Below are 13,382 nucleotides of genomic sequence, written 5' to 3' on the forward strand. Positions count from 1 at the left end.
TATTTTACTTAAAATAAAGGTCCATCAACAACTAATAAAAATATTTAAAAAATTAAAAAGGCTGGGAATATAGCTCACTGGTAAAGCACCCTGTGTTCAATACCCAGTACCACCAAAAAACAAAACCAAAATCAAGTATCTTAAATTTTACATGACAAAATAAGAGATGACATTCTTTCTTTTCTTTGCAACAATAATCCTCCAGACTTAGCCTCCCCAGCTGCTGGGATTACAGGCAAGATCCACTGCTCCCAGCTAGATGACATCCTTTCTAAATAACATCTAAATTAAGGTGAATTATTCAAGAAATATTAACTGATAAACTATATTAAAAGTAGTACCAGTTTGCCAGGTATGCCTAAAAACAGGAGAGAAATACGATCTAGCATTTTGAGAGAGAATTTACTGGAGAAAGGAGTTTCTTATCTCAAATTTATATTTAAATCAAGACATTCTGTTTCCTAAAAATGAATTTAAAAAACCCATGTTCCTCTTTCACGGAACAAAGATACCAGTTACTGAAAAATCCAGGAAGACATAGTTTTAAGTAAACTAACTTAAATGTTTCTTGTGTCAGAAGTATGACAAAATATCATTTTGAAAATTCAAGAGGAATTTGTAAATCTTACACATAGGAGAAGGAAAGAACAAGGTGGAAGAAATCAGGAAAGCAGCTAGATTTTTCTGACCACATGGAGTTTTGTAAATTGCACTTAGTAATGATTTAAGTATTTTACATAATTGCAAAACAAAAAGTAGTCCCTGAAAAATCTGAAAGTACAAAGAAACAAATTACTCTTGTTGTATATCAAGCTGGTGGCAAAAACATAGAGAACCATTCCAAGTGATTTCAAAACACTGTAATTTGACTGAGTATCTCTAAAGGGATTTACCCTAAGGGCAAAAATAAATAAAAGACCACTTTGACCTACCATTCTAAACTGTTTGAGTGTATTGTGGCACGAAGAAAACTTACACTGGTGTTAGTGGAAACCAGGATTTGGGGGCATAAGGAAAAGGGAGAAACATCCGTTTACATAAACATTATGTACTACTGAATTTGAAATGGAAGTTATCAAGTACTAACAAATGAAATTTTAAAAATGAAAGAAAACATTTTTAATGCTCAGACCATTGAAAATGTCTAGAAACAAGTACTGAAACAAGAGCAATGAACATTCCTAGTACACAGACTGTGGTCCGTAGGCACCATTTCTCATTAGAAGAAATTAGGAATTTTTGCAGAAATAGTTGGTTTCAGGTTTGGGGTAGAATATGTACAAAATGATCCTGGAACATCTTGCTATACTAGAGAGCAAGGAAACAAACAAGGGAAGAGACATATTAAGAATGAATTGAAAGGACTTAAGATCCAACAGCCAAAAGCAGGACAATCTGAATGTCAAAAATAGTAAGAGCAGAGATTATAACATATCAAACATGTTTAAACCATGAGTACACAATAATACTTCACAGATTACCTTTGGAGCTTGCTGAATTACTGATACATTATTTTGAAAACTGGTAAATAGAATGGGGTGGGGAGTAGAAGACAAGCACTTATCTTGCCTTCTGTAGTGAAATAATATGTGAATATTCCAGAAAATAAATGCAGAAGAGATAATATCACCACATTTTGGGGTTGGGGGGTTGGGGGTAGTACTAGGGATTGAACTCAGGGGTACTCAACCACTGAGCTATATCCCCAGCCCTATTTTGTATTTTATTTAGAGACAGGATCTCACTGAGTTGCTTAGCACCTCTGTTGCTGAGGATGGCTTTGAACTCACTATCCCGTCTCAGCCTCCGGAGCTGTTTGAGATCACAGGCATGTACCACCACACTCGGCAATATATCACCACTTTGCAAGCATAAAGGAAAAAATGGATCTAGGCAGTGATCCTGATAGTATGGTTTGAGAATCCTGAAGTCTTTCTCTAGATTCTTTCAGGTGATATGTGACCTCATTCCTTTTAACTATATTATCTGTACAAGGCCAGATTTTGTTCATAGTTTTTAACCAAAACAACTTAATCACAACATATTAGAGGCAGAAGCAGTTATGGAAAAGGCAGCTGTCTTCGATTGAGTCTGATACTAAAGAGATTAGCAAAGATGTAAAACAATACTACTTAAAAAAAAAATTGGAGAGCTGGTGTTGTAGCTCACATGCTTACTTGCCTAGCGTGTGTGAGGCACTGGGTTTGATCCTCAGCACCACATGAAAATAAATTAAAAAAAAAAAAGGTATTGTGTCTATCTACAACTAAAAAGAATAAAAAAAAAAAAAAAAAAAACCTTGGAAATAGTTTTCATCTTCAAATCTACACAGATAAAACCCACACAAACAAAAGCTCTAACATCACATAGACAGGTACATGCTATAAAACTCAATGGAAGTACACAAATACTACTATTATAAAGTATGTTTGTAACCTATCTAGTCACTAATTTACATGAAGTATAGGCAAGAGAGGCCATCTAAAACTGGACCCTATTAAATGAATCTTTAAAATCTGAAGAGTAGGAACTCTACAAAACCATAAATTTCTTAAGCAAGCATGCTATGCGTGCGCGCGCGCACACGCACACACACGAAGAAAGCTTAAAGACTCAAAACTTAACAATTATCTACAATGTATATAGCCTTTATCTTAACCAAGTGGATTTATTGGGGGTGGGGGGTTGGAATGCTGACTCCAGAGCCTCATGTATTAAGCATATGTACTAGTCCTAAATATATAGCCAGGCCTCAAATATATTTTAAACTAATAGTTTAATAAAATCCAAAGGAAGTGTTTTTATTCTATTTGAAATTTTTCATAATGAAAATTTAAAAATGAATCAAATCTGTATCAATTTTTTCCCATACAGTTAAGTAAAAGGAGAAAGAAAAGGCATTCTAAAAATTACTCATTTGGAAATGGGGGTTCATAGAGACCAAGAGATAAATCATAGCACAGAGGAGACTCCAGAATCTGAACTCCTTCATGAAGAAAACTGGATTGTTAGGTGGAGACTAAAAGTTCCATGACGACCTATAATTAAGGTAAGCATATAATTTATGGTCCAAACTGGGACATATTTTAAGAGTGAAAGGGGTGCTATTACTAATTATGCTAAAGTAGCAGGCATAAACCAGGACTGTTCCAGGGAAACTAAGACACTATAAAAAATTGTTCTTAAAAATCATTTTCACCAAAGATATCCAACTTATTGTGAAATAGAATTAAGAGAAAACTCCCAAAACAGAATTGACAAAAAATTTGACTTTCCATCTCTCTTGTCACACAGTTATTCCAATAATAATAATAATAATAATAATAATAATGATATATATAATAAATGTTTTGAGGGTAGGATGTCTATTTCTTGCTCAGTGTACTATGCAAACTTCCAGCCATTTCTTTTCATACCAACAGTTCATGATAAACTCTAAGAGGAAGGTTAAACCTACCCAGAGTCTCACTTGTCTAAAAATACATGTCTTCCCAGGGGACTCCACAAATGGCCTAGCCAGACTCCTACTCATCTTGTGAACTGATATATTATTCCTAGCAACACTTCAAATTTTAATGGTATAGGGGTTAAGGAAGACTGAAGTAAAAACATATAGATCAGGTCAACCAAGTCCAAGGTTCCAAATGAAGAGGTCTAGGGTTGGTTTTATTACCTACTTGTTCTAAGTTGTATGGCTACAGTAACTTTTGAGCTCTAGATGTTAACATAAATTTTGTTTTAAGGACTGGGGATATAGCTCAATTGGCAGAGTGCTTGCCTCGAATGCACAAGGCCCTGGGTTCAATTCCCAGCACCAAAACAAAACAACAACAAAAACACGAAAGTTTTATTTGCTACAAATAAAACTAAATTTGTCTAGACAGAACAAAAACATTTTTAAAAGGGCTTCAGAATTTTAGATGTGCTCCTAAACTTCCCTCAGACCTCTTTTTTTTTTTAAGATGGACACAATACCTTAATTTCATTTATTTATTTTTATGTGGTACTGAGGATTGAACCCAGAGACTCACATGTGCTAGGCAAGTGCTCTACTATTAAACTACAAATCCCATCCCAGTTCTGTTTTCTTTTCTTTCTTCTTTTTTATAAGGCATTCCATCTGGTATTTCTCAGGCTGTGGGTATAAAGATGTATTTTCTTCCATGATTATAGTAGTTTGTACCACAGAAACTGAGAAAATAAAAATTTATGCTTTCATACAATCTAATGCTAAATTCAGCATGTAATTAATCACACACTGCCTCAGAAGTCCTTCTCTTTGTTCTGGTTTTGGAGGTTAAGTACTTGATAGAGTTTTTAAAAAAAATTGTGCCCTAATGATTCTATCCCAAATGTTATAAAGAACAAATTTTAAAAAATGGACTCTCAACAGTCCACAACAAAGGAAAATGTAATATAAATGCAGTCTAATTATCAACAGGTCCTTCCAGGTTCTTCTTCCTCAGAAGTGAAACCTTTCTTGGATACCAAGAGTGCCCCAATATTTGATTATTAACTGTACAGCATCCTCCTTCTTCACAGAAGCTGTGAAAGTACAAATTGTATGTGTTATGGCATGCACAGAGGATGGTGGTAGGAAACAGAAAATTCAACAAAGCCCAAAGATCCTAACAGGAAAGGAATTAGAACCCCCCCAAACATGTATTAAAATTAACATGAGACCATTATTCAGTATGCTAACAGATACTAGAACATCCTAATCATATCATTATATCTAAGAATTACGAAGTAATCATCTTGCAGTACAAACACTTATTAGATTATTGGGTTTTGAGTCTTCCCATTTCCAGAGCAGGGAGGGGAAAATCTCAGCATCAGAAGACAAGAATAAATGTTTTGAGGGTAGTGTTGAATAAAGAAGGCTGGAAGGATAATTTATACAGCTTGAAGAACTCAGAGGTATGAAAAATTTATAGTCCAATAGCTTATTAATTTTATTCCTACTAAGGTTACAGGGCTAGTTTATATAAAGGTTTTTTTTTTTTTTTGGTACTGGGGATTGAACCAGGGACTCTCAAACACTGAGCCACATCCCCAGCCCTATTTTCTATTTTATATAGAGAAAGGGTCTCATCAAGTTGCTTAAGTGCCTCACTTTTGCTGAGGCTGGCTTTAAACTCGTAATTCTCCGGCTTCACCCTCCCAAGCCACTGAGCCCAGTAAGGTTTAATTTTATCAATCTTATTTTAGTCATATATCTAAATTACACAAATTATTTGGAAATTCAACACAAACTGCAAGTATAGTCTATAGAAGGGCTTCCACCTTTCTTCAAGCGAATAATACTAATAGTGGCATCTGGTAGTAATGATGGTGTGAAGAGCCAGTGGAAATTATGCTTAAAACCTTTCTTTCTGTAAAAGGTTAGGAATCTCAAATGGTTTATCAAGAAATTGGACGACACTAAAGTTTTAATATCTCTACCACAGACTTTTCCCCCACATTTCAAAAAATTCTAATTTGTTATGTATGACAGCAGAATGCATTACAATTTATATTAAACCTACAGAGCACAAATTTTCATGTCTCTGGTGTACATTCTACCACAGACTTTTAACAATAGGCCAAATTAGCTTTATATTTAAGTATATATAAATAAATCCAAAACTTAACCATAATAAAAATCATATTAGCCCATCCAATTTCCCCCCTTTTGTCCTAGTTTCTTTTTTGCTGGGAAGAGGCGTAGTGGGATAATAATAGCAGGAAATAAGGTGGAGCAGCTGCACAGGCAAGATGAGGTACAGTGTGTTTCACCTCCGTTCTAGCCTACTGATGGCTAGGTCTTATTAAAATGAGATTTGAAGTTTGGGGAGCCATACATCATTAAAATGTTTAGAATCAAGAGGTGGTCCCCTATTTTCTCACTTTGGCAGCAACTTTTTAGGGCCTCTAGCAGGATTCAGTTAATACAAGCCATGCTGAAGAGAATTTAAATTATTTAGGAAAATTCAAAGGATGTGTATCTTAAAGCTAGCAATAATTGTCTGCTATAGTCTAGGGCTTGAACTAAATTTTAGTCCCACAAATCTAGGGAAATAACCCACAGAATTATAAAGAAATGACTACTCTAAATATCTGTAATAATATTTAATATAGTTCATCGAACTTCACCTTAATGTTGTTGTTATTTTACTGAGACACTAACAGTGATAATTACTTAGATATCCTTTTTCAGGTCAAAACATTACATCTATTATAACTACCAAGACTAATAAACTTTGTGAGGTTTGCTAAATTGAATAACATATATTATGAAGATAGTATTTTGGTTATATCAGGTTAAAACAATCTCGTCTTTGCTAATTCATAAAAAGAAATTAGCATCTCAATTGTTGTTTCATGCAATATGTATAGAAAGGAGAACTTTAAGATTAGTTTAATAACATTGCAATACAGGTGGTATCTCATTTAAGCAACAGATTTGCTCTTGGAAAACTGAGCTCAAACCAGCTACTTATAAAAAAAATCAAATATTAATATATAAGAACATATACATTCATATGCTGCTTTACAAAGGAGGAATCCTTTTGCAATCCAAATAATTGCTATGTAATTTATAAATGCAATTTTAAAAAAAGAACAAGCACAACTGTATTGTTTCAAATTTATTTTAAAAGTAACTAAAAATATTGTTCAGGTCACTGATCCTTTTACCATTTTAACGAAAACCTCAACAGTAACCCAAATTTTGAAATATTTCATGATTTTACTTCAAAGGGTCAGGTAATCTAACCCCATGATTCATATTAAGATTAATAAACTGGATGCAACCACCCTAGCCTTCAGCTGGGAGTTTAGCACAAATCTATCAAACAGTATTTAGCCTACACTAAAAGGGTTGTGGGGGGAAGGAGTAATCCCTAGGGAATATGAATTCTCCAAACAGGGAAGAGGGTGAAATAGTAAGTAGCCTTTTCCTCAGTAAGCATGAAAGCTAGACAATGCTTTCCATATTACTGAAATAAAACTGGAGCTAACAATATGCAACTATTTCACAAAGGGAAACAAATTATTCTTCATGTTCTGGTCTAATCCCAGCCCCGATAAACACAGTGTATACTGAAGTATGAGTTTTACTCAGGATATTCTTTTCCATTTCTTAATAGAATTCAGCTGGCACAAGCTCTAGACCTGGTTGATTAGGAGGTGACCTGTATTTGAGAGGGCGGACAACATGGGACTGATTTTATTTTAACCTATACAAAGCTTTATTTACTTATTTTTCCTTGGAAGAGAGTATGGGTCCCTATCAGATATTCTGGAATATGTGAAATTTGGGGTTAACTGTATGTAGCTGGTATAAATTCAATACTCGAGAGGGAACTAAAAATGATTTAATTGTAAGCCAAACTGAATGATCTCCCAGGAAAAAGAACCTCCTCCTCTCCTGCCTTTTCTACCTCCTGCCCCTCCCCCACCAACACTGCCTCCCTGCTGTGCAAAGAGCCCTTTGTCCTGCCCCGCACTTATCTAGCTGTTTGGCCATATTGACAGGCCTACTGGAGGCATAATAAGGGAGTCAGTTTGACATAAGCAGCTGGCAATTTGAAACAAAAATCTTCCTTTTCTACTCAGACCAAATCCTGCTGCAGAGGTCTCTGGCTCCTCCCATACTTCCATCTATTTCTCAAACAGAGGAGCAAGGATTTTAGTATTTTCCCCTGATTAGGTTGCACAAATCAAAAACTTGATTCCCTAGACAGAAGCCAATTCTGCATGAATTCCTACAGCCATTGCTTTTTCAGTGAATTCATGACAGAAGCCAAAATGCATCCTTTGCTCTGGGTGTATGTATGTAACTAAGGAAATGATGATTTATTCAATTTGCCATCAAAACTCTGGGAATCCTTAAAAGACAAGAGCACAGAATAGAAACGAAGCAACATACATGTTAATCAAGCAAAACTGACCAGTAATTTAGTGTTTTAAAAATATTGAGATTACAAGAAGCACAGAATTCATTTCCCCTTCTTCATATCAAAGATACTTAATGTGACTTTACATTAAGTAAGATACTCCCCCGCCCCAGGTATTCAGCAAACAAAATCAGTATGATGGAAAACCTGAGTGAGGTAGGATGAGATTACAAATTTCTTGCACAGTGAGGGCAACATAAAGTAGACTAAGACAGCTTCATTGTTCCTTTATTATGTGTCATGGTTCCCATCATTAAGTGTTAATAATACATTTTATCAAAATAAGAGAATCCTCTAAAGTGATGCTTTCTAATAGCACCAGCCTTCAAAGTTACTGGGCATTGTCTCAATTTATAACTGAATACACAATAGGAAAATTTTCAGAATGCTAAATGATACAACAATTAAGTATAGGTAAGGGAAGGAAAGAACATTTTCTCTGCCTTTCATGACCTTCCTGTTAGAGAAATTCCTATAATGACCATGTTACATTTACTTTCTAAGGAGTAACTCTGAAAGGATATTTTAAATCAAATTATAAACAACTACCAGTTATTTTACTATATATGTTATCTTACACATTTTGCAGAGCTAAACTGTTTTGTCTTAAATAAAACATACCTATCAAATTTTACTTTTCAATAAATGAAACACAATTTTTAAAATATTTCTTTTTTACTTTTAGGAGGATACAATATCTTTATTTTGCTTTTATGTGGTGCTGAGGATAGAACCCAGTTCCTCATGCATGCTAGGTGAGCACTCTACAACTGAGTCACAACCCCAGCCCAAATGAAACACCATTTTTATAATCAAAATTCACTCCTATTCCTTTAAGTTTCAAACTAAACTACTAACCACCAGAATTCAACCAAAAGTTATAAAAGATTTGTATTTTACTCATCATCTAATTTCTCTCTGATAAGATGTTTGCAAATCACTAACTGTTAACTATGGCCTAATATTTCCTGGTATTTCAATAAGTGGAGGATAAAGTAAAAGTGGTTAACTGCACATCTGCATTTTATACCGTTTTTTCCAAAAAATAGCCACTGCTCTCTAAAGGACCAGAATACTTTCTGAAAGCATGTTGTCCCTGGACACAAAACACTATCAAAATATGTTAAAAAAAAAAAAAATCAAATATACAGTTCAATAAATCCTTCTATAAAAATGTCCTCTATGATTCTCCAGAAAATGATTAAGACCACAGTGGGCTCCAAAAACCAGAAATATAAGTGAAAAAGCAATTATTTTATTATGTAACATTTATATTATATAGGAATAAACTAAAACACTTGTATTTTCAATAATTAAGCCAGTCAGAATTAGGGAAATTGTATTTATTGACACAGCATCATTCATATATATATATATATATAATAGTAATAAGAATTAGAACCACCTAAAATATTATCCATTAAAGGCTCTGCTTTTAGGCTTGCTTTTATCACTGGAAAAACAATATGAGCCACATTTGTGAATGACAAAAATGCTTTCCATTCTTTCTGGTTCCCTGCCACAAATGCCACAGTCATACTACAAATTATAGATGTTTGTGGGATTTAAGTACATTTATACAAAACTGCATAAATCAAAATTCGGAGGAAAAGAGGTATAGGTTGCATGGGGTTGGGGGGAGTAACACATTGGGCATATGTTAAATACTGCATGCAATCAGTGCTATATTTGGGTGGTAGTTCTCCCTCAAGTACTTCCATATTGGACAGACTGTTCTGCTTAATCAGAGATCATCCTAATGTTCAGGAGTTGTGGGGGAAGGGAGACAACGTCAGGGACTCAGGCTGTCTTTCAGTATTCAGAACTAGACTTACTCAATTTCTTAACATTTCTTCTGTTTTGTCTTATATTTCAGATGTTTTATGGCCAAAGATATATCCCTGTGATGTCCAACATACATATAAAATGCATCAAATTTGTTGGTCAAACACCAAAGAAAATATATAACCTGGAGATGTCTACATATGAATAATTTTTTTAAAAAACTGTATCTAGAAAAAACTCCAAAATGAAATCTCTTTTTACAGTTTAAGATTTCCAAGTTTAGCAAAATGTCTAGCAAAACATCTATTCAATAAGATAAAAATGGCCTATTCAACAGAAGGAAGGAGACACCCAACAACAACAAAAATCAAAATTGACTCAATGATTAAAGAGATGGTCAAAAAACATGCCAGCTGCAGGGGAAAAAAAAGAACACCCCCCCCAAAGACCTTTGATTGGTTTTAAATGGATTTAATAAAAAAAAATCAAAACTCTGATGGAACTTTTAATTTTATACAAGCATAAAATCCCAGGTTAAGAACAAAAATCTGCCCCCAAGCCCCCAAACCTAAAAGCAAACAAACAAATATCAAGAAAGTCTTTAAGTATGATGCAATTTCCAAATACTGATATCCATAAATGGACAGATTATGAATTACTAATTCTCATCTCCCCACCAATAAAAGGCAAACCAGCTCAGCAGTGAAAATTCCCAGGAAAGCAAGGTTTCTTCTCAGTCCTGAGGCAGCCATCGCCTAAGTGCAGCTCCCTGCAGCCAACAGCATTAATGGACGCTGCACTGCTGTCCTTCCCTGGAGACAGCAGCCAGCACTACTCAAGCTTCTCACGTAGCAACCAGAGCTCCAGAGCCAGCAGCTGCTGCTGCCTTGTATACTCACCCCTGTGATCCAACACAGGAACAACCTTCTCTTTACCCCACCCCCACTCCTCACACTTTTTTTGGGGGGGGAGGGCAGGGGGGGGTGGTGGTGGAGGAGATGCTCCATTCTAGAAGGGCTAGAATTATGCTTTTAAAAAAACAATCCTAAGGTCACCCTTTTAAATTGAGGACTTTTATTAAGGGTGGTGTTGGGAAATAAACATTTATCAAATTCTAAATATTCGTTTTAATCAAGTCAGTAATTCAGGAGTAAAGATTAAGGTGTAGTCTTTAGAAGGCCAATTTTCCAAGCACTCAACAGTCGAATTTAAATTTGCAGCTAGAGACAGACCCTTGTGTCATGTCCTACCAAAGGACATAATTCATTTTTCTACACATAATGACAGTGTGAGTAAATCTTAAAGACTCTAATCCCATAACGGGCCAGAATTTTGGGCTACAAAAGAGAACTAATGATCCTCCTGAGAAAACTGGAAGAAATCCAATTAAAAAAAAAAAAAAATTCCTGTGTCCTCCAAGAGGCCCAGAAACCTCTGATTATGTGAGAATTCTCTGCTTTAGTCCTAGCTCATATCCCCTTTTAATTCTTCTCAGTGACCTAAAAACATTAATATAAAATTAACCATTAAAAATACTTTTCCCCAAATGCAGAGCATATAAACATTAACCTGAAAAGCTCATAACACTCAGCTGGATCTTTCTCAATCAAAAGTATAGCTATGAAACATATGCCCAACTAAGAAACATAAATATGACCTTGGTCACAAATATGTCATTAAAAACAACTTGTTAAGCCAAGGCATGAAGGAAATTAGGAGAGAACCTGGGGATTCTTTCAATACAACAAGCACAAGGAAAATTGGAGAAATGAACTCAGGTACAGACAAAGCCCAGTGGAACCCAGAGCTCTGGACAAGAAATGAGTACTGGTGAACACATTGCACAAGTAACATGAGAAAGCAGAAAATGCAGGTCATACACGCACCCCTGACCCAGACCAGCAGAGCTAGCTGCAGCATCAGTATCCAGGAGAAAGACTACTTATTCCTTAAGCGACACAAGCAAAGGAACTCTATAGAATAAATTAGCATAGAAGGGGCTTTCCCAACAGCTAAAACTTTCCCTCTCACGCGCCTCACCTACTAAACCAGGGCTTTTCCCCACCACCATTCACTTCACATCTAGACTTGCACGCAGAGAGAAACAGAATTCATAAAGGGTAAATTTTTCTGCCTTTAAAGACGTTCTAAAAAGATCGTTTTCCACGCCCAAGGCAGGGAAAACAACAAAATCTGGCTCAGCTCCGGTCTGAAACCCAACAAATTCAATGGGGGAATATCTCTGGGAGAGAGGGGCATACGCCACAGGAAGCCCAAGAATGTGAGGTGGGGGTGGCAAAGGTAATATCTTCAGTGTGGCAAAGAAAGCAGCCATCGGAGGTGGGGACCCAGAACCCAGAGGGAAGCCATCCAGGGAGACCATGGAGGGGAGATCGGGGCCCCCAAGAGCTATGAGCTATGAGAGTTGTCACAAGGCCTCGAGAACGGGGGTTGGGAGGTGGGGGCTCGCGGACAGGAGGGGGAAAAAAGTACACCCGTGTATTTTGAGAGCAGGGAAGCAAGAGGCCTATGTTCAAGTAAAAGGTAAACGTGGAGTAGGCAGTTCCCAGGAAAAGGGGTGAAGAGGCGTGGGGGGAGGGGAAGCGTCCTGACCCAGGAAAGACATGAAAAGGGTAGTGGGGTCGACTCGATCACACGGGGAGCCTTTTTCCCTTGGAAAGAGGGGTGCAATGATGTGTAGGGGTGGCGAGGAGAGAAGGGGTAGCATCTTCCTGCTATGTGCAGGGGAGGGCCAGGCCCACGTCCCGAAGAGAGGGAGTCCGGGGAGACGGAGGAGGTGACCCTTCCTCCCCCCCCGGGGCCCGGTGGTGAGGGTTGGTGTCTCTTTTCTATCGGACCCTTACCTTGTCCCAGGCGCTGCCGGGGCCTGGGCCCGGGCTGCGGCGCACGGCACTCCCGGGAGGCAGCAAGACTCGAGTTAGGCCCAACGCGGCGCCACGGCGTTTCCTGGCCGGGAATGGCCCGTACCCGTGAGGTGGGGGTGGGGGGCAGAAAGGCGGAGCGAGCCAAAGGCGGGGAGGGGGAAGGGCCAGGGAGGGAGGGGGGCCGGCACTACTGTGTTGGCGGACTGGCGGGACTGGGGCTGCGTGAGTCTCTGAGCGCAGGCGGGCGGCGGCCGCCCCTCCCCCAGCGGCGGCGGCGGCGGCGGCGGCGGCAGCTCACTCAGCCCGCTGCCCGAGCGGAAACGCCACTGACCGCACGGGGATTCCCAGCGCCGGCGCCAGGGGCACCCGGGACACGCCCCCTCCCGCCGCGCCATTGGCCTCTCCACCCACCGCCCCATACCCATTGGCCAGCTCGCCGCCAATCAGCGGAAGCCGCCGGGGCCGCCTAGAGAAGAGGCTGTGCTCTGGGGCTCTGGCTCCTCAGAGAGCCTCGGCTAGGTAGGGGAGCGGAACTCTGGTGGGAGGGAGGTCCGGTGGACTGGGTGGAGGGATGGGTGGTTGAGGTGGCCCCACTATGGCTGGAGAAGTCGTCTTCTCCCGCGAGATGCCGGGGGTACAACGTTTGTACGACTGGAAGGGGAAGGGGGTGGTCGGTCGGATACGGGTGGGAGGTCGGCCCGCCCTGCGGCAACCGGAGGGGGAGGGAGAAGGGAGCGGAAAAGGTTTGAAGCCGGACGGAGCCATTGCTTCT

The 13,382-nt window shown here is 38.5% G+C and overlaps 1 protein-coding gene across 11 annotated transcripts in view; it reads right to left on the bottom strand.

The window, feature by feature from the left end:
- Window positions 1-12,919, bottom strand: part of Setd5 (SET domain containing 5) — a 74,824-nt gene extending 61,905 nt beyond the window's left edge. For all 11 annotated transcript variants that reach the window (XR_013089504.1, XR_013089503.1, XM_076841192.1 and 8 more), the window contains exon 1: window positions 12,590-12,919. The gene's annotated coding sequence lies outside the window, so the exon portion shown is untranslated. The remainder of the gene's footprint in view (window positions 1-12,589) is intronic.
- Between the last annotated feature and the right edge of the window lie 463 nt (window positions 12,920-13,382).

The sequence above is a fragment of the Callospermophilus lateralis genome, chromosome 20 (genome assembly GCF_048772815.1).
Source record: "Callospermophilus lateralis isolate mCalLat2 chromosome 20, mCalLat2.hap1, whole genome shotgun sequence".
Taxonomy (NCBI): domain Eukaryota; kingdom Metazoa; phylum Chordata; class Mammalia; order Rodentia; family Sciuridae; genus Callospermophilus; species Callospermophilus lateralis.